The 19120-nt window shown below is 40.8% G+C and overlaps 1 protein-coding gene across 4 annotated transcripts in view; it reads left to right on the forward strand.

Annotated features, from left to right (window-relative positions):
- TCF20 (transcription factor 20) overlaps positions 1–19120 on the forward strand; it is a 497541-nt gene that overhangs the window by 225747 nt on the left and 252674 nt on the right. For 3 of the 4 annotated variants that reach the window (XM_089684283.1, XM_089684284.1, XM_089684282.1), the window contains exon 2: positions 656–785. The exons of the other annotated variant lie outside the window; for it this stretch is intronic. The gene's annotated coding sequence lies outside the window, so the exon portion shown is untranslated. The remainder of the gene's footprint in view (positions 1–655; positions 786–19120) is intronic. 4 annotated transcript variants of the gene reach the window in all.

Genomic DNA, 19120 nt, shown 5'->3' on the forward strand with positions numbered 1-19120 from the left:
GCCTTTTCTCTCTACCCTCATTTGCCTTGCTCTATGGTTGAGTGGCCTCCACTGAAGAGGAATCCAGGCCAGTCTGAATTTATCTCCATTCCAAACTACTGTACAGCTAGCATACGATTCCACATTGTGCCCCCTAAAATATATGGCATCATTAAAGGTCAGCTAAACCTTCGCTTGTGCTGCGACTGATACCAATGCAGCATGTTTATGGTTGGCCATACAGTGTTTGTAATTGATGCAGGTCAGGAGAGTGTTTTGGGGCTCTGCGGTCCCCTTTGACCTATGCTGTTTATGGAGGTTGCCCTGGAAGACGTCCATACCAGGTGTATGCACTGATCCAGCAACCGTAGCCGTGATGGGATAGGTGGAGGGCCAACACAGTTTCCTGATGAATTATGTAAATTATAGGATTTGCCAAGTTAATAGAGGAAAGGGCACAGACTCAGAAAAAGTGAAAGTAAAGATACATTTTGCTTTAAGGCACATTTTCATTGAGTGTGCATATGCATTAGAGTTCCTTATAGGTTATGCAAATACAATTACTGAAAATATTCTTGGGGCCTGTTCTGTGCTGATATCTTCTTTAAAATGATTTTTGGGGGGTTTGATTTTTTTTTAGTTCTGTGTCAGTTGATCCCTTTTTTTTTCCCAATAGGATAGGATATTCTTTTCTACTGCTCTTTTCTAATGGCTGGCTGGTTGCAAGGACTTTCTAAACCACACAGTAAGAGTCTGTGCTGAATCTAGTACAACGTATTTTGAACAAGCGGAGTGGTCGCTATAAGGTAAGGTGTGATTTCTTCGAAACGGCACTGACAATTATGTAAAAAGGTTAACTTTTTAGGGTCTATACACACTGTGATTTATTTACTAAAGCTGGAGAGTTAAAAATCATGCTCATTTCTGCATAGAAACCAATCGGCTTCCAGGTTTTATTGCCACAGCATAATTGAACAAGCTGAAGGGAGAAGCTGATTGGTTTCTATGCAGAAGTGAGCCTAATTTTGCACTCTCCAGCTTTAGTAAATGAACGACACAGACACATGTATCTAGTTATTCTTTGTCATTGCTCTCTTGCTGGGGGTAACGTGCAATATTATAAATAAATATAAAGTGCAGCGCTATCCCTAAACTTACTAAATAAATATAAAGTGCAAATTGACTATTCAAAGTGCTCTAAATAATACCACAAGGTACTAAACTTATGTGCAAAATTGTGCATTTACAAAAAATGTGCAACCCGTGTACTCCCAAATGGGAATAAAGTGCAATTAGTGACAATCAAAATAACTGCAAACATATGTTGTAAATAATAACCCTGAGGAAGTCACGTGTTACCGTGACGCAACGTGAGGAGGATTCTGGGAGCGCGGTGACGTCATTTCCGGCGTGGCGGCCATACTTGAAATCCCTGTATCTAAATACCCATGCAGGAGATTTATAGCATGGGGTATTGAAGGCTTGTGAGGAGACGAATTTAAATGTGAGTGGGCAATTTTATTATATATCCACTTTGTAAAATAAACAGGATTACACTATGTGAGTCTTTTGTTTATATATGAACCGAGGAGGAGACTGCTGAGAGAGTGTAAGAGGCGGGGGAGGTCCTGGTGAGCTGTCAAAGTGGTGTCCTGTTTTAAAGCGAGCTGACCCTGTGGGGTCTTGGCAAGGAGGCGAGGGGCCATCACGGCTAAAGTTTGGATTCACACAGTGTGGACACGTGTGACACATGCATGAAGATTGAAAGTTTTTTATGTTGCATTTGGACACTTTAATTTTCCTATGGACCTATTATTATTTACAACATATGTTTGCAGTTATTTTGATTGTCACTAATTGCACTTTATTCCCATTTGGGAGTACACGGGTTGCACATTTTTTGTAAATGCACAATTTTGCACATAAGTTTAGTACCTTGTGGTATTATTTAGAGCACTTTGAATAGTCAATTTGCACTTTATATTTATTTAGTAAGTTTAGGGATAGCGCTGCACTTTATATTTATATGTATTCACTCATTTTGGTAAAGAGGTTTGTGTCAGCAGCTTGGTGAATAGGGCCCCATTCTTCGCGCAGGAAGTTCTTTCATTTAACGTGCAATATTAGTTGTGACCTAAATGCTGCATGCAACATTCATCTTGATGGGCTGCAGTGCATCGAGAAGTAAAATCTTACATACCGAGTGTCTGGCAACATTAAGAAAAAAATTACATCTCTGCACAACAAATGGGTTTTGCCCAATCTCTAGCAGAGGCAACAGTAGTTCACGAGTTTGGAGCTGGCAGCATTTTTGGCATTTTGTAAAGAGGGAAACGTAGGGAAAAGTGTATGTGTTGCTAAAATGCACAGTTATTTCTTGCACAGACATGCTCTTGGTGTGTACAGTTCAGCCTGGTCTGGTGCAATGGGGACACTCGGAAGTAAAAAGTACATGGCAGGTGTTCCTTTTTGGGCAAACTTTAAGGATATGTTCACCTTTGGGAACATGTAGCATGTTCTTACTGCTGCAGCCTCTCCCTGACCCGCTGCCTCTAGTGAGAGCAAAGCTGGGGACTTTCTCCGCGAACTGGATGTCACAATGTAACCGGTTCCCAACTGCGCTATAGCCAATGGATGGCTAAAGCATGGTTATGAAATCCTGGGATGATGTCCATGGACGTCATTCCAGAACATGCCCCCAGCGGCGTGCACCCGGCGCCACCGGTGTACGGTAAACGGCCAGTTACGACGTCCTTTTACCACGTGATCAGCTGTGTCCAATGACACGTCGATCACTAGGTAAATACAGTTGCCAGTTATCAGCTGCATTTTCCTCACACTTTCACAGTCTGAGGAAAGTACTGCCAAGAACCTGCAATTGTCAGCGAAGGGATCGGCACTGATGATCAGTGCCCTGATGATCAGTACCCACCTGTGCCACTCAGCAGTGCTGCCTATCAGTGCTGTCTATCCGTGCCCATCAGTGCAGCCTCATCAACACACATCAGTGAAGGAGAAAAATTACCTGTTTGTTAAATTTATAATAGATATAAAGAAACTTTTTTTTTCGTTCTTTTTGTGTATAGCGCAAAAAATAAAACACCCAGCAGCGATTAAATACCACCAAAAGAAAGCTCTATTTGTGTGAAAAAAAAAATGCTAAAAATGTAATATGCATACAATGTTGCATGACCGCGCAATTGTCATTCAAAGTGCGACAATGCTTAAAGCTGAAAATTGGCCTGGGCAGGAAGAGTGTAAAAGTGCCCGGTAGGCAAGTGTTTAAAGAAAAAAAAAAAAAAAACCGCTGGCGTTTTGGAGGTTTACCCACCCAGCCGTATCATTCACAGTTTGGTGAATGGGAGAACTACAAGTACCGACAGAATTTTGCAGCTGTTTTGTAGTTCTCAGTGAACTACCAGGACGCTGTTGCGTGCTCTAGGTAGTTCATTGTTTCTTCCTGTCGTGTAACTGCCTGCTCATACCTTGTATGAGCAGAAAGATTACACTGCCAGTCTGCAGATGTCCTGCATTTATTTATTTATTTTTTACAAAGATGAACTTGTGCTTTTAACCACCTCCCGCCCGCCATATAGTCCAATGACTGGTGCAAGGTGGTTCTCTCGTTCTGATAGGCCGTCTTTTGATGTCCTATCGCCATGCGCGGCTCAGGGAGCGCACGGCGATAGGCGGTGCTCTGTGTCCCTAGGACACAGCGGATCACCGATCCACGGAAAGAGCCGAAGATGTTGGCTCGGTCATGTGATCATCTGTGTCCAATCACAGCTGATCACATGTAAACACGGAAATGCCGGTTATCATCGGCATTTGTCTCCTCGAGTTGTCACGCTGACAGCTCGAGAGGAGAGCCGGTAATCGGCATTCCGCGGAGGGGACATGTACACTGATCATCAAGGCACTGATTATCAGTGTGCCGTGATGATCAGTGTGGCCCCAGAAGTGCCACCTGTCAGTGTCCATCAGTGCCACATATCAGTGCTTACCAGTGCACATCAATGCCACATATCAGTGCCCATCTGAGCTGCCCTTCAGTGTCACCCATCAGTGCCAGTCACTGCCACCTATAAGTACTGCCAATCACTGCCACCTATCAGTGCCTTTCAGTGCTGCCTTTCAGTGCCCATCAGTGATGCCTGTCAATTCCCATCAGTGCCAATCGGTGCATCTTATCAGTGCCCATCACTACAGCCTCATTAGCGCACATCAGTGAAGGAGAAAAACCACTTATTTACAAAATATTATAACAAAAACTAAGAAAAAACATTATTTTTTTTTGTGTTTTAATTTCAGTGGTTTTTGGTTTGTTTAAGAAAAAATAAAAAACCCAGAGGTGATTAAATACCACCAAAATAAAGCTCTATCTGTCACAAAAAAATGAAAAAAATTTCATATGGGTACAGTGTTACATGACCGCGCAATTGTCATTCAAAGTGTGACAGCGCTGAGAGCTGGAAATTGGCCTAGGCAGGAAGGAGGTATAAGTGCCCTGTAGGCAAGCGGTTAAAGTAACAGGAGGTAATACATTGTTTTCAATGGGACTGTGTTGGTGTGTGCTTGGGGAAAACAGGACATCCCCAAAAGTGTCACTTTACCTGATTCACAGGGTGCATCTTACCTATAGATGTTTTTTTTTTTGTTTTTTTCAGCACAGCTGTGCATGGCTCAGCCCACATAGCTGTGTCATTCATTCACTGGGATTGCTCAATGAAAATACTGCAAACGTGCCTTTGCACTGCACCCACCATACACTAATTATACTGTCCATGCTCTCTAAGTCTTGATGCAGAAAAATACAGTAATTATATTTTGTTATATTAATGTTGATGCATATACCTAAATGGTACAGCAGTGTAGCATGTTAAAACAACGTAGGTTGACACAAGTGTAATTACCATGCATGCACATGTGCTAGGTGCATTGCGCATGTGAATGGGGAGCATTGAAAAAAAAAAAAAATATAGGGCACTATTGCGGGAGAGTTACTAAAACTGGAGCACTCAGAATTTGATGCAGCTGTGCATGGTAGCTAATCAGCTTCTAAATTCATCCTGTTCAATTAAGGTCTGACATAAAACCTGGAAGCAAATTGGTTTCTATGCAGAACTGCACCAGATTTTGCATGCTCCAGTTTTTGTTTTTTTGTAGGCATTTATTTATGATCTGTTTTTTTGTAAGTTTACAGAAGAAGCCATCTAAACCAGGGTGATGGCATATAGGTCAGCTGCACAGAGGCCAACAACACAATTAACATGACATTGAAACTTAAGTCGTCCATAGAGTGGTACAGCCTTTAGCAGAAGTACTATAATGTACAGTGCTGAGCAAACCTTTTGGCGCTATGTAAATACTGTATAATAATAATTGGATGCAGTAGTACCACATACAATGATGGATCATTGCATCCAACAGTGAAGAAATGCACAACCACACCAACACACCCAAAAAGAAATACATTTGACCCCTTTTAAAGGGGGATTGTGAAAGAGAGCCAAATCCGCCATTTGGGAGGCCGAAATATTCAGCCAGGGTTGCCATACTTTAGTCATTTTATTTATGGCAGTGGGGGTGGAGATGGATCTTTCCAGTGCAGCAAAATTGCTTGCATGCTTCAGTTTTAGTAAATATCTCTGTATGCATGTAACAAAGCTTGCACCTTGATGTTCCAAATCTCTTCCTGTAATGCTTGATATGTATGAATGATTACAAATTACAGTTTAGCATAATGCTGAAATGTACGTTTCTAGCTAACACATATAATTGGCTAAAATTTTGTTTTATAAATTGCTAATTTTTTGTATATATTTATATGGAAACAAAGTCACCAGCTTGACTAGATGTTTAGCACATATATAAGTACGTACAATTTCCTATTTTTTGTAATGCTTATGCTTAATCCCTTTTACTTCAACCTATGTCAGCACCATTTAAATAAACTCATGGTCACAACAGCAGCCGTGAGTTTTAGATTTTTATAGCAGACTGTGGGATATATTGTAGAAGTGATCCTGTAGTTGTACAGCTTCCTGGCTTCTACTGTTTTTGTTTTTTTTTTTCTGTGGTTCCTGGAATTACCTTCTTCTCTTGGGAGCCCTGGACTGAAAAATTACATCAGGATGGCGAGTGCGAAGAGATAGAGGAAAGGAGCCTTACATTTCCGTATGGTGTGAACTCGATGCACTCAGCTTTGAGTGTTCCGATCTGTCCATTCTTGACTAAGCAATCCAGTTGAAGCAGCTGATTGATGAGTATTTTCTCCTTCAGAAATACCTGAGTGCAAGGGTCCAAAAGACACCCAGTGTCGCCATAAAGTGTACCTTTCAATCAAGAAGTGATATCAAAATGGGGCAGTGCAGTGGCTAAATGGTTAGCACTTCCGCCTGGCAGCACTAGGGTCGTTGGTTCAAATCCCAACCACGGCACCACCTGCCTGGAGTTTGCATGTTCTCCCTGTGCCTGTGTGGGTTTCCTCTGGGTACTCCGGTTTCCTCCCACACTCCAAAGACATGCTGGTAGGTACATTGGATCCTGTCGAAATTGGCCCTAGTATGTGTATGTATCAATGTGAGTTAGGGACCTTAGATTGTACACCCCTTGAGGGTTAGGGACTGATGTGAATGTACAATAAATATGTAAAGCGCTGCGTAAATTGACGGCGCTATATAAATACCTGAAATAAATAAATAAGGGTTTAGTCTTATTTTGATGACAAAGTTAAAGCAGGGAAAAAACCCAAAACCAAAAATGTAATATATATTGCAGCTTACCTATTATTAGATGTGGTGTCTGTATTTGTTTTCTTAATGCTTTATTCCCTCTGTTTTCACCTGGTGATCTGGCCAGTAACACCTGTATTAGAGTACCCCCACTCTAGATGAAGGAGCAGAGGGGCATATTTGGACAGCATCTTTGTCAGTCTAGGGGGAAGGAAGTGGTAGATTTACTAGCAGATTTAGGTATGCTAGTAGATTGAAGCCAAACTCCAGTTCTCATGTTTTATGCAGTTACAATAATAGTTTTTTTTCCTTTTGGGATAAAGGTTTTACATAAATCAAAGCTGATCACTGTAAGCACCCATGTCAGTGATAAATGGTTTGTCTCATCACTCTACTGCTACATTTCTGGGAGAGCTTGTTCTGTTGAAAAACAAATTTACTGGCCAGATCACCAGGTGAAGATAAAGGAAGGAGTAAAAAGAAAAAAGAATGCAGCCACTATATCGAAGAATTGGAATGCTGCAATGTAATAAATGTTTGCTTTTGGGATTAAGGGTCCATGCACACTGGGCTTAAAAAAACTCCTATTCCCTTGGTAGAAAAAAACTCTCATATACAGTAGATTGTTTTTGTGCAAGAGTTTAGGAGCTTCTAGGAGAGTTCAGGCGCATTCAGCGTGGTTTTTTTTTTTTTTTTTGTTCTGCTAGAAAACTCCTTGAAATGCAAAACAGAAGGTTGTTTTTTCTGCCTCAACACCGAGCTTAAAATATGCCTCTAAAAGTGTTTTTTTAAGCCAGTGTGCATGGACCCTAATATCAATTCAAGTAGAAAAAAAGTCCAAAATAAATACTGGATTTTAAACAGTGTAGGCACTTATTTTTAATGTTTTACATAGCTATACTTGCAAAAGGGGTCAGCCTGAAGTGATCTAGCAGGACTTATTTTCTGACTAAACGTCCACTTATGACTAAAGGCAAAAACTTTTTTTTTTTTTTAGTTTTGGACAGAGTGGAGATGGATTAGAACAACTGACAAGTTTTTACTTTAATTCCATATTTTGGGTTGTCCACAGAAAAGTAATATAAGGGAAATCTTTTAATGGGGACACCATACCTGGGGGTTCCCAAGAGATTCCCTTAATTTGTAGAGATTTCCTCTCACTTCCTGTTTGGCTATGGAACAGGAAGTGAAGGTAATTCTCTCCAGTGGGACAAAGATGGCAAAAATAAACCTTACAGGGATTATAATCCTCCCTTACTCTATCCAAAGTGAAAGAAAAAGCTTATAGTTCTACTTTAAAGTTTTAGTGAAAAAACAGTCGCATCCTTTACAGAATGTTGGTAGTACATAAGCGTAAGGTATAAGACAATTGGCAAAATCATGTTCAGGAATAAATAACAGAAATTAACAGTAAAATAAACATAGAAATGCCTGTGTACTTGACTGTGTGCTTCTCAAATGGAACAGTTGGAGTGAGTAATCCATTTTTTAAATAGGAATCATAAATTGTTTATTTTTCAGAGCAAACATATTTTGCTTGTAAGAGCATTCAAGATTCAGGTCTCTGACATCTTCCAGTCCTAAAGAGGCATTAGGTTTCCATTTACATGTAGTATTAAGCTTAACTGTAAAATGGATGTGCAACACAATCATCCTTGTGTCAAAGGGAAAGTCAGCAAAATGAGGAAGGAGTAATTTGGGAGATAATGTTGGAAATGTGTCTAAAAACCAGACCTTGGTGACCTGCATTGCCAGAAATATGTGCTAGGGACCTGGTTGAGCCACAATGTTTCCAGTATTGATCAGGAATGGCAGATGACAATTCAGATAAGGTGACCACCCATGGATTCGTTTTTTTGCAGTATTTGGCATTGATTAGTGCACAGTAGCTAAATGTGTTAACTTAATAGCTAAGCGCCATTTGGAATCAGGAGAGATTTTACCCATGTCCTGTTCCCAGGAGGAGCTTTTCTCCCAATGCAACTCCTTTCAGTTTCGGGGCAGGGGTGTGTTATGTTTTGTTTTTGTTTTGTTTTTTTTAATGGTCGAAAGGTCTATATAGTGTAATAGTGGTAAAGAAAGAAGCTGTTGTGATATTTACATTTATTGGTAGTATACTCTTTGTGAAATATTAATTTCAGTGTAAATGATGTTGGAGTTCTAAGGCACAATCAAGGTATAGGTTTTGTATAAATTTAGTCTCTGCTTAGGAATACAGCTGAGGAATACAGTTGTTAAAGCTGAACGTGGCAATAAGCCCAAAAAAAAAATGTAATATATTGCATTTTAACTATTTTTAGATGTGTTGGCTGCATTCATTTTTCTTTTTCATGCCCCCCCCCCCTTTTTCACCTGATGAACAAGCCAGTAACTCTCTTTTTGTCTTAGGGTATCTGCATTCTAGATGGGGTAGTAGCATTGCCAGTCTGGGGGGAGGGTAGTATTAGATGCACCAGCAGATGGACTTGACTAGCAAATTGAAGCTGAACTCCAGCTAACACTTTATATGTGGTTAGAGCAATGTTTTTTTTTTTTTTCTTTTTGGTATAAAGGTTTTACATAAAAGCTGATAATTTTAAGCCCCACTGTCCATGTTAAATGGTTTGTCTCAGCCCTCTATTACTTTGTTTAGACAGCTTGGTCTGTTAAAGGAAGTTGACAAATAACATTTATCCCTGGTTCACATCTGTGCGGGTGGTGCCGATGCAGATCCACACAAAAATCCATGCAGCCGCACCACCCACACAGAGAAATGCAGATGCATGGGCGGGTGCTATTAATTCTAATGGCACGCTACCTGCACTGGAGATCGCAACCATACTGGGAATTGAGGTTCCCGTGCAGGCTATGTTTTTCGAAGAAGTGCAAGGACTTCTTCCCTGCATGTCCCGGGGCACGGGAGTCCATTCAAATGAATGGGCACTCATGCCCGTGCAAAACGCGGCCTGTAGGAAAGCAGAGATGTGAACCTAGCCGTACTGGCTGGATCACCGGGTGTAAATGAAAAAAGCCTGAGAAAAAACTAATGCAGCCACCACATCCAAGAACTGGCAATGTGCAATTTAATAAGCCTTTGTTTTTGGGTTTAGTACTGCTTGAAATTGTAAAAAATATTTTTTCCCCTATAGGTACAATTGCTTCACTTACCTGTAGTGAAGTATGTCTCATGTTGTGCAGGCTGCTGCTTTAGATAGAAATCATCTCCAAAGGGTGCCCTGTCCTCTCTGGCATGGTGGGAGTTAAAAGATTTGGGTCTTTTGGCTGAACTGTATTTGAGACAGTTCAACAGGAACCTGACCCTCCTCCTCTCTTATCCGCTGAGAAAAGCCTTTGCATTTTTTTTACAGCACAATCTCTGAATGGGAGTCGCATGAATGACATTCATTCTCCACCTCGGCCAATCATAAGAAGCCTGGTATTCATTGCCTAAAAGTACAAGGCTTCCTCTGAATAGCTGAGAATCATTCAGCCCAACTCGATTTGTTGCGGTAGCAGACAGGAAGTCTCCTGAGATGCTGCCAGAATGCAGTGCTGCATACTATATGTAGCTGATATTACTGCAGTATGATACAGCACTCACAGCAGCTGCATCACTTAAGGAAATTTGAGCCAGCTTGGGCTGGTGAGAGAAAACATGGACTTATGTGTAGCAATCGTGCACACAGAGATGGACGCGGTCCTCCATTTTGTTAAGAATCTTTCATTTTGTACCATCTCTCACTCCCAAAGCAGGCTTCCTCCTCCAATCATCCCCCCTCCCTCGCTGTGGAGTGACATGTGGTCTGGGTGATCACAGAGGTCACAGGCAATCCAGACACAGCAGGAGGGCGCCAGGTCTATAAAACCCCCCAGCCAAAATGGTGCCTAGGTACCTATTAGTTCGCCATCTGGGATATCTAAGACCATAAACCAAGTATGTCACTGAGTTCAAAGACATTCCAGAGGAGTCATAAACTAGACACCACATTCAATATCTAATGAGGGCATGCGCTCAATAAAAATATATATCACCATATAATTAAGTGTCCATAATGAATCTGTGCAAGTCCAAAACAAAACTCAAAAAATCCTCTGTGAATTCATAACACTGTGAATAATCCACCACCAAATGAATTAGATGGACTCACCAGAGCTATATGCTGATCAAATTATAGACCAGCAATAGCGCTTGTGCTCTGGGAGCGATGGGTGAACGATATCCAGGGTATTAGAAGTAGTAATTTTCAATAATAGTCACGTCCAGGTGATCAATAATGGCAATCAGCATAAAGGACAGCATATCACTACCAGAAGCAATACTAAGAGAGGTGTCCTGACAGACACCAGCTTAACCAGCAATGCATAGCACTGAAGTAGTGGACGCTCACCGCGGATCACCTCCGACACACACTGGGAAAAGAGCGTCCTGACGTCAACCGCTCCTTGAAGACGTCGTGGTGACGAAGCGTGTTGTGTGGCCTACTCGATGTTGACGTCAGGACGCTCTTCCCAGTGTGTGTTGGAGGTGATCCGCGGTGAGCAGGGATTGTCCACTACTTCAGTACTGTGCATTGCTGGTTAAGCTGGTGTCTGTCAGGACACCTCTCTTAGTATTGCTTCTGGTAGTGATATGCTGTCCTTTATGCTGATTGCCATTATTGATCACCTGGACGTGACTATTATTGAAAATTACTACTTCTAATACCCTGGATATCGTTCACCCATTGCTCCCAGAGCACAAGCGCTATTGCTGGTCTATAATTTGATCAGCATATAACTCTGGTGAGTCCATCTAATTCATTTGGTGGTGGATTATTCAGTGTTATGAATTTACAGAGGATTTTTTGAGTTTTGTTTTGGACTTGCACAGATTCATTATGGACACTTAATTATATGGTGATATATATTTTTATTGAGCGCATGCCCTCATTAGATATTCACTTTGCCAAAATAATTTTATATATATTTTTTTGGTTGGGTGTTGCTGCTAACACATAGTTTAATTTTGTTATACAGTGTGGCGCTTTTTCTATTGGTTTATTTAGACACCACATTCAACATCCATTTTCCCCTATGATTTCATATCTTGGAATATGGGAGACTTACATAAAAACCAGGCATATATTCAGATTGGTCACTTTGATACAAGTTTCCTGATATATTACATCCCCTGACTGAGATCAACAGGAGAGCAGAAAATAATATCTCCTTAACCATCCTAGCAGGTATGTCATATTTCATATGTAGACATTCAGCAGACGATTCTGCGTATTAATCTATCCGTGGGTGGAATGTTACATGTACCTAGGAAAAGTTATGGGCCATAATATAAGCTATGAGGGATTTTTGTTCTAGCTTGGGTCTCCGCCCCAACACCCCTCCCCAAATGAGGCAATTGGTTCTCTGCTGTAAGGAGACACCCTGCTGAGATCCTAGAAAAAGGCTGTTGTGCTTGGAGTTGTGGTGTGTGTGTGAGAGTTGAAGATCTCCCTGCTTTAACATTGAAACTAACAGTGGGAGATCAAAGCATCCTTTGGCTCTGAAACTTGGAAGCTGCTTAACCCAGGACATGTGGCAAGTACTTTAACCCTCTAACTTCTCTCTGTTATCTCTTTGCTGTGCTATTGTTCTTTGTATGTATGTATATATATATATATATATGTGTGTGTGTGTGTGTGTGTGTGTGTGTGTGCTACATCTTTTTCTGTAAATATTTTTTATTGCACCCTTTTGATCTTTTAGTAATAAATCTTACTTTCTGAATGTGTTGAACTGTTTCTAACGCCTTTAATGCAAACTACGAATTGCTGCCTCTAAAGAGCTCTACTGTGTGTGTGTTTTAAACTTCGGTATATCTCTGCCTGCGGTGACAGTGGTATACTGACGATTATTCAAACATCATAGTGTATTGCTAATATTGCCGAGTTTCCTCTTTCTCTGTACAAAAAGGAGGTGGTGGCAGTGTGAAGGGTTAATTGCATTATTAACCTGACCCAGTAACAATCGCTTCCAGGCTGCCAGTACACAGACAGGTCCATTAGCGTGAAAATCTGTGTGCAGGGTGCAGCTAGGTGTGGCATTGTTACGCACGTGACAGCGCGGTTTTAGATTGGCTAGTCCTTCGGTCACGAGTTTGGTGAGAAGGGCTGGGCTCTGACACCGCAATTGTCACATTGCTTTTCAATTTTTTCAAATTTTTGCTTTAAACATGTGGAAAGGATGATATACTGAAGATGGAGGTAGGAGTAGGAAGCTAAAAGAAACCTGTTACAAGCAAAAATTTTAAGGCTGCCATTGCTGGCTCCTCTTCCAAATTATAGCTGCTAGGCTGTTATGTTTGACCCTCTGACTTATACACTTTGAGCAGCTATGTAGGCAAGGACTTCTGAGTAAAATGTGGAAGACTTAAAATCTGTTGTTTGTGTCTCCATTTGGTCTTGTTTCTGTGCACGTAAAGGCTTTTGTAAAGTATTGACCAAGTGGATGTCACACATGCTTCTGTAGTTTCAGGATTTATTGGTGTGCTAATTTTTTTCATTATCTGCTCTTCTATCGAAGCCTGAGAGAGAATTAAAAAAAAAAGGCCTGTGCACTGCTTTCTAGATTAACGGCACTGCTGTTGCTGAAACCCTCCCCTGTAAGATGCATTTTTCGAGGGAGGGAGCAGGTGAGACAAAATTGGAGGATGTGGCTCACTGAAGGGAAATGAGCAAAGAGTTTTGCTTATTTTGTGGCAAGTGCATCACATAGTGACTTGATTTTTGACTTAAGTAAGAGCCTTTAGTTGTACTGTTGTTTTTGTAATGTTTTGTAATATTTTTGGTGTTTTTAGTGATGCTTTAGACTGCTTTCGCACTACTCTGTAGCAAAACTATAGTAAAAACACATGCTTTTTTGATGCATTTCTGGTGCCTTTTTCTGGTTCCCTGCATCTGCGAACAAAATTTACTTTTGACTCAAAAAGGCACCAAAAAAATCCTAATTTGGTGCGATTTTTGCCATGTTTTTCTTTCATTTCAACGTGAACTGCATTTTTGGTGCACTTTGGAAAACCACACCAAAGAAGCAACATGCAGGGCTTTTCAAAACACACCACACCCACAGCACAGTGGTTTGAAGAGTCCCATAGGGGAATAGTTTTGGTGCACTTTTATCATGCTGGAAAAGTGTTTTAACCACTTCCATACAGGGCACTTTTATCTCCTTCCTTCCCAGGCCAATTTTCAGCTTTTAGTGCTGTCGCATTTTGAATGACAATTGAGCAGTAATGCAACATAGTACCCATATGAAATTATTTTCCCACAAATAGAGTTTTCCTTTGGTAATTAATCACCCCTGGGTTTTTTTTTTATTTTTTGCACTATAAATGAAAAAAGACCGAAAATGTAAGAAAAAAATAAGGTTTTCTTTGTTTCTATTATAAAATTTTGCAAAGAAGTAATTTTTCTTCATAAATGTAGGCAAAAATTTATACTGCTACATAACTTTGGTAAAAAAACAAACAAATCGGTGTATATTATTTAGTCTGTGTGAAAGTTAGAGTCTACAAGCTATGGCACCAATCATTGTGAATTGATCACACCTGAAGCACTGATGGCCTATTTCATTTCTTGAGGCCCTAACATGCTAGGAAAGTACAAATAGCCCCCAAAAGACCCCTTTTTGGAAAATAGACAGTCAAAAGTATTTATTAAGACATTGTGAGTTTTTTTTAAGTTGTAATTTTTTCCCACAATTCTTTAAAAAATGAAGAAATTACTATTTTTTTTCACACATAATTGTCAAAATAAGTTATTTCTTACACCTGGCATAGACATACTTGCAATTGCACGCCAAAACACATTCTGCTACACCTCCTGAGTATTGTGATACCAATGTGAGACATTTCCACAACCTGGCCACATACAGAGACCCAAAGTCCAAGTAGCACTTTCACACGTTGTAGGAGCATAGAAGGGGCATTAATTACACATCTAATTTCCTGACTACCGCTCACAGTTTTGAAGGCCCTGGAGCACCAAGATGGTGGAAATACCCACAAAAAGACCCATTTTGGAAAGCAAACATTCCAAGGTATATTCTATCAGGCATAATGAGTCTTTTGAACATGTTATTTTTTCCAAAAGTTTGTAGAAAATGTGTAAGGAAAAATTTAAAACTTTTTTTTTTTTTTGTTTCACACACAGTTGTCAATTTATAAGATATTTCTAACACAGCATGTGCATACCAAGAATTATGCCCCAAAATGCATACTGCTTCTCCTTTTGAGTATGGCGATACCACATGTGTGAGACTTTTGTGCAGCTTGCCACATACAGAGACCCAACATGCAAGTAGCACATTCATGCAATCTAGGAGCAGAAAAGGGGCATAAATTACACATCTAATTTCCTGACTACCTATCACAGTTTTTAAGGCCCTAGGCATCAGGACAATGGAAAAACAAACAAAATTACCACATGTTGGAAAGAAAACACTCCAAAATATATTCTTTGAGGCATAATGAGTCTTTTGAACATGTCATTTTTTTCCCACAAGTTTTTAGAAAATGTGGAAAGAAAATAAGTGGTTTTTTTTTTTTTTTTTTTTACACAATGTTGTCAATTTATAGGATATTTCTTTTATACTTGAAAATACCTTTTGCTCCTCCTCCTGAACATGACAATACCACATGTGAGACTTTTTCACAGCCTAGCTGAAGAAAGGATAAGCAAAATATTACCTGTGGTTTTAGGAGAGCATTGGACCAGGAAGCAGGCAACAGCCACAGGATTTGCCCAGGCAACAGGCAGAAATATGGTGGATAAACAAGCCAGGGACAAAACGGGCAGCAGGCTGAGATCCAGGCAGAAGGAAGAAACATGGTCCATAAAAAGTCCTGGGTCAGTACAGGCAGCTGGCAGAGATATGGTCAGCACAGCCAAAGTATTGGTCCAGGCAGCAGGCAGGAACATGATCCGAAAAAGTCTTGGGTCAGTACAGGTAGCAAGAGGATTTATGGTCAGCACAGCCAAAGTATGGGTCCAGGCAACCGGCAAGGACATGGTCCATAAAAAGTCCTGGGTCAATGCAGTCAGAGATATGATCATCACAAAGTATTGGTCCAGGCAGCAGGCAGGAACATCAGGCTTAGGGCCTTGGTCAGGTAGGACCGGGGCACAGGGGTAGAGGTTTCATTCCACCCAATCTCTTCGAAGCCTCCGGACAAACTGACCCTGTTGCGGGAACTACAAAACCCGGAGAAAACCAAAAACTGTTTTTTCTCTATTCTGAAGCCCCTCACATGTGTGAGACCCCTGTGTTATCTTGAATCCCACTACTGCAGTAGCAGGGCAAAAGATCAATCTCAGCAGCAGGCAAAAAACATTGTCGATTTAACAGGCCGAGGTCAATCCAGGAAGAAGGCATAAACGTGGTTGATAATCTAGATGGCAGGCAGAAGCATAGTCGATAAACAGGCCATGATCTCCTAGATTGTAAGCTCGAAAGAGCAGGGCCCTCGATCCCCTCATGTTTTGCATTGTATTGTTGTTTTTCTGTCACATGTTCTGTCCCCCTTTGTAATGTACAGCGCTGAGCGAACTGTTGGGGCTTTATAAATACTGTATAATAATAATAATGATCAGATCCGTTGGAAGGCAGAAATGTGGTTTAGAAGTAATTCAGACGGCAAGCAGAGGCATTGTCAGTAAACAGGCCAGGGTCAATTAAGGTGGAAGGCAGAGGCATGGTCAATCAAGACAGCAGGCAAAAGGTCAGCACAGATAATAAAAATGGGGAAATTGTAGGCTGTTAAAAATATGGGGAACTAATATCTTAATAACGTGATAACGTCTGAAGCAGTCTCCGATGCATAGGCTTGGTTGGGAGGGACATTGGGGACAGTGAAAACTAGTGTCTCTTTTACCTCCCCCTCTGTTGCATCCTTACATTTTTTTCGGCGTCTTCTTCCTGTTTCTTGTGTGGAATACTCTCAGGGAAATGGCGTTCATGAAGTCTGCTGACAGAATCGGAGTGAATGGTTTGTGGTGGAGAACCTTGCTGATAGATTAGGGCAGTGATGACATCTTCTATAAATTTGAGGAAGCTGGTAGGTCTTTCCATTGATTTTTGATAGGTGATCTATGCACTAAAAATGGCCATGTGGAAAAAGTATATTGCAACTTTTTTGTACCAATAGAGGAACTTCCTTGTTGATAAATATGGCTGCAGCAGTCCACCCCCCCATGAATTGATTATAATTATGGATACACTCTGGCTTTTGGATGGGACCTTGTCTTCTATGAATTTCCACCATGATGTCATTATGGTTACTGTACAGGGCATAAACATCTCTCCTATCCCTCCACTTCACGGCCAGCACTTCCTCGTTTCTCAGACTTGCAAATTCCCCTCTTTGAAGAACTATGTTCACTAAATTTTGTGGGAAGCCCTTTCTGTTTGTTCGGGTGGTACCACAGGCCATCGTTTTCTCAAGGTACAGGTGGCGGAAAAGGGGCAGGCTTGTGTAATAATTGTCTAGGTAGATGTGATACCCCTTTTGGAAAAGTGGAAAGGCCAGGTCCCAGACAATTTTTCCACTTGTGCAAATGTAGGTTGGGCACCCAGGGGGCTGGAGCTGGGAGTCTTTGCCTTCATACACACGAAAGGCATGCACATATCCCGTGGCACTCTCACAGAGCTTGTTGAGCTTCAGTCCATACCTTGCCCTTTTACCCGGAATATATTGCTTGAATCCCAGCTGGCCATTAAAGTGGACAAGAGATTCGTCCACACAGATATTTTGGTCAGGGACATAGTTCAAAAAATATTTTAGAAAAAAAAATTAGTGTGCAAATTTTATATAGTTTGTCATGGCCTGGCTGATCTCAGGGAGGGCACTGGGAATTATCGCTGAAATGCAGGAAGCGCATTATGTCATAATGTGACCTAGACATTACAGATGAAAAGATGGGAATGTGATGGCTGCGATGGGTGGACCAATTATCAGTGAAAAATAAATACAATTTAATTGGGGAAACATTTTCTGTGTTGGGCTGCAAGCCTGGTTGTGCGGTAAAAGGGTGGATGATTGTAGCTGATCCTGAGCTGGAAGACAGCCACAGAGGGTTTGCCAGAGCATCTGAGAGGTATGTTTGGGCACTGACTCTTGTGGTCTGGCGTGATATTCCAGTACTGGACCTGTCATCCTGGGGTCTAGTTACGTTGACGTTTGCTGACTGACCATTTGGGTGTAATGACATTGTTACGTTGGCGCTGCTCTTGGTTGCCTGGTCTTCAGAGCATCTTGCTCTTTTAGGAGGGACTGCTTCCTCTTCCGATTTGGTCACTGATCCACTGCTTTCTATTGGCTCGTAATCCAAATCAGAATCGGACGGTGAGAGCTCCCCGCTGCTTTCTTTAACCATGATTTAAAGAAAAGTTGACACTCTGTATTCTGCTTGGGGTACTGGTTTGAAAACCTACAAATTCTTCAGTTCTGCTAGACCAATTGGTAGTTACATAGACTTCTTGCATAAAAGTGAGTTTGTCATTCTTTATACGGGTTACCACTATACCTGGATTGAATTGAGCCTCGCAACAAATGCCTAAAGAGGTAGCTGGTATGGCTCTGCCAGATATATTTTTATAATATATATTATAATTACTTGTGAGGCACTAAGGTATGAGATAGTAATTAAATATATAGGTCAAAAGGCATCTATTCACATCCTCATATAAATGTGTTTTGTAGTAATATACAGTAAATTGATTATTGCCGCGCCCTAAATGTGAGATATGAATACTTCCAGAAATAATGAACAATCCAAGTCAACTTATTACAACTTCAAAATAAATCAATAATAGAATGTGAAAAAAACAAAAAACGTGAAAAAATATCATAGTATAAGTAATTTTAAATAATAAAAATGAATAGTGTCCAAAAAAAGTCTATATAAGTTCGATTTAAAGTTGATTAGTCAAACAAGATTGCAGATGGATTCTTGCTGGAATATAGATACTTATATGCGCTCGCCTTCCATTAAGCCAGTGTTTCTCAACTCCAGTCCTCATGGACCCCCAACAGGTCATGTTTTCAGGATTTCCATTATTTTGCACAGGTGATTTGATCAGTTTCACTGCCTTAGTAATTACCACAGCTGTTTCATCTGAGGGAAATCCTGAAAACATGACCTGTTGGGGGTCCATGAGGACTGGAGTTGAGAAACACTGCATTAAGCCCACTGCTGGGCTAACGCAGCTTTATGGTGTTTAACGTTTGACGTCACCACAGCAACCCGACTTCATGGCAATATAGTCTATGTGAGCGAGTGTGAGCAGCCACGCAGGAGACCTGTCACAAACGCATTTAGCGGTTTTACTGTTTTTAACTCAGCGCTTTTTATACTGAATACTTGTGAGTGCATAAGAAGAAGTTGTGAATAAAA

The sequence above is a fragment of the Staurois parvus genome, unplaced genomic scaffold (genome assembly GCF_062004578.1).
Source record: "Staurois parvus isolate SC_StPar_1 unplaced genomic scaffold, SC_StPar_1.0 ptg000341l, whole genome shotgun sequence".
NCBI classification, from domain to species: Eukaryota; Metazoa; Chordata; class Amphibia; order Anura; family Ranidae; genus Staurois; species Staurois parvus.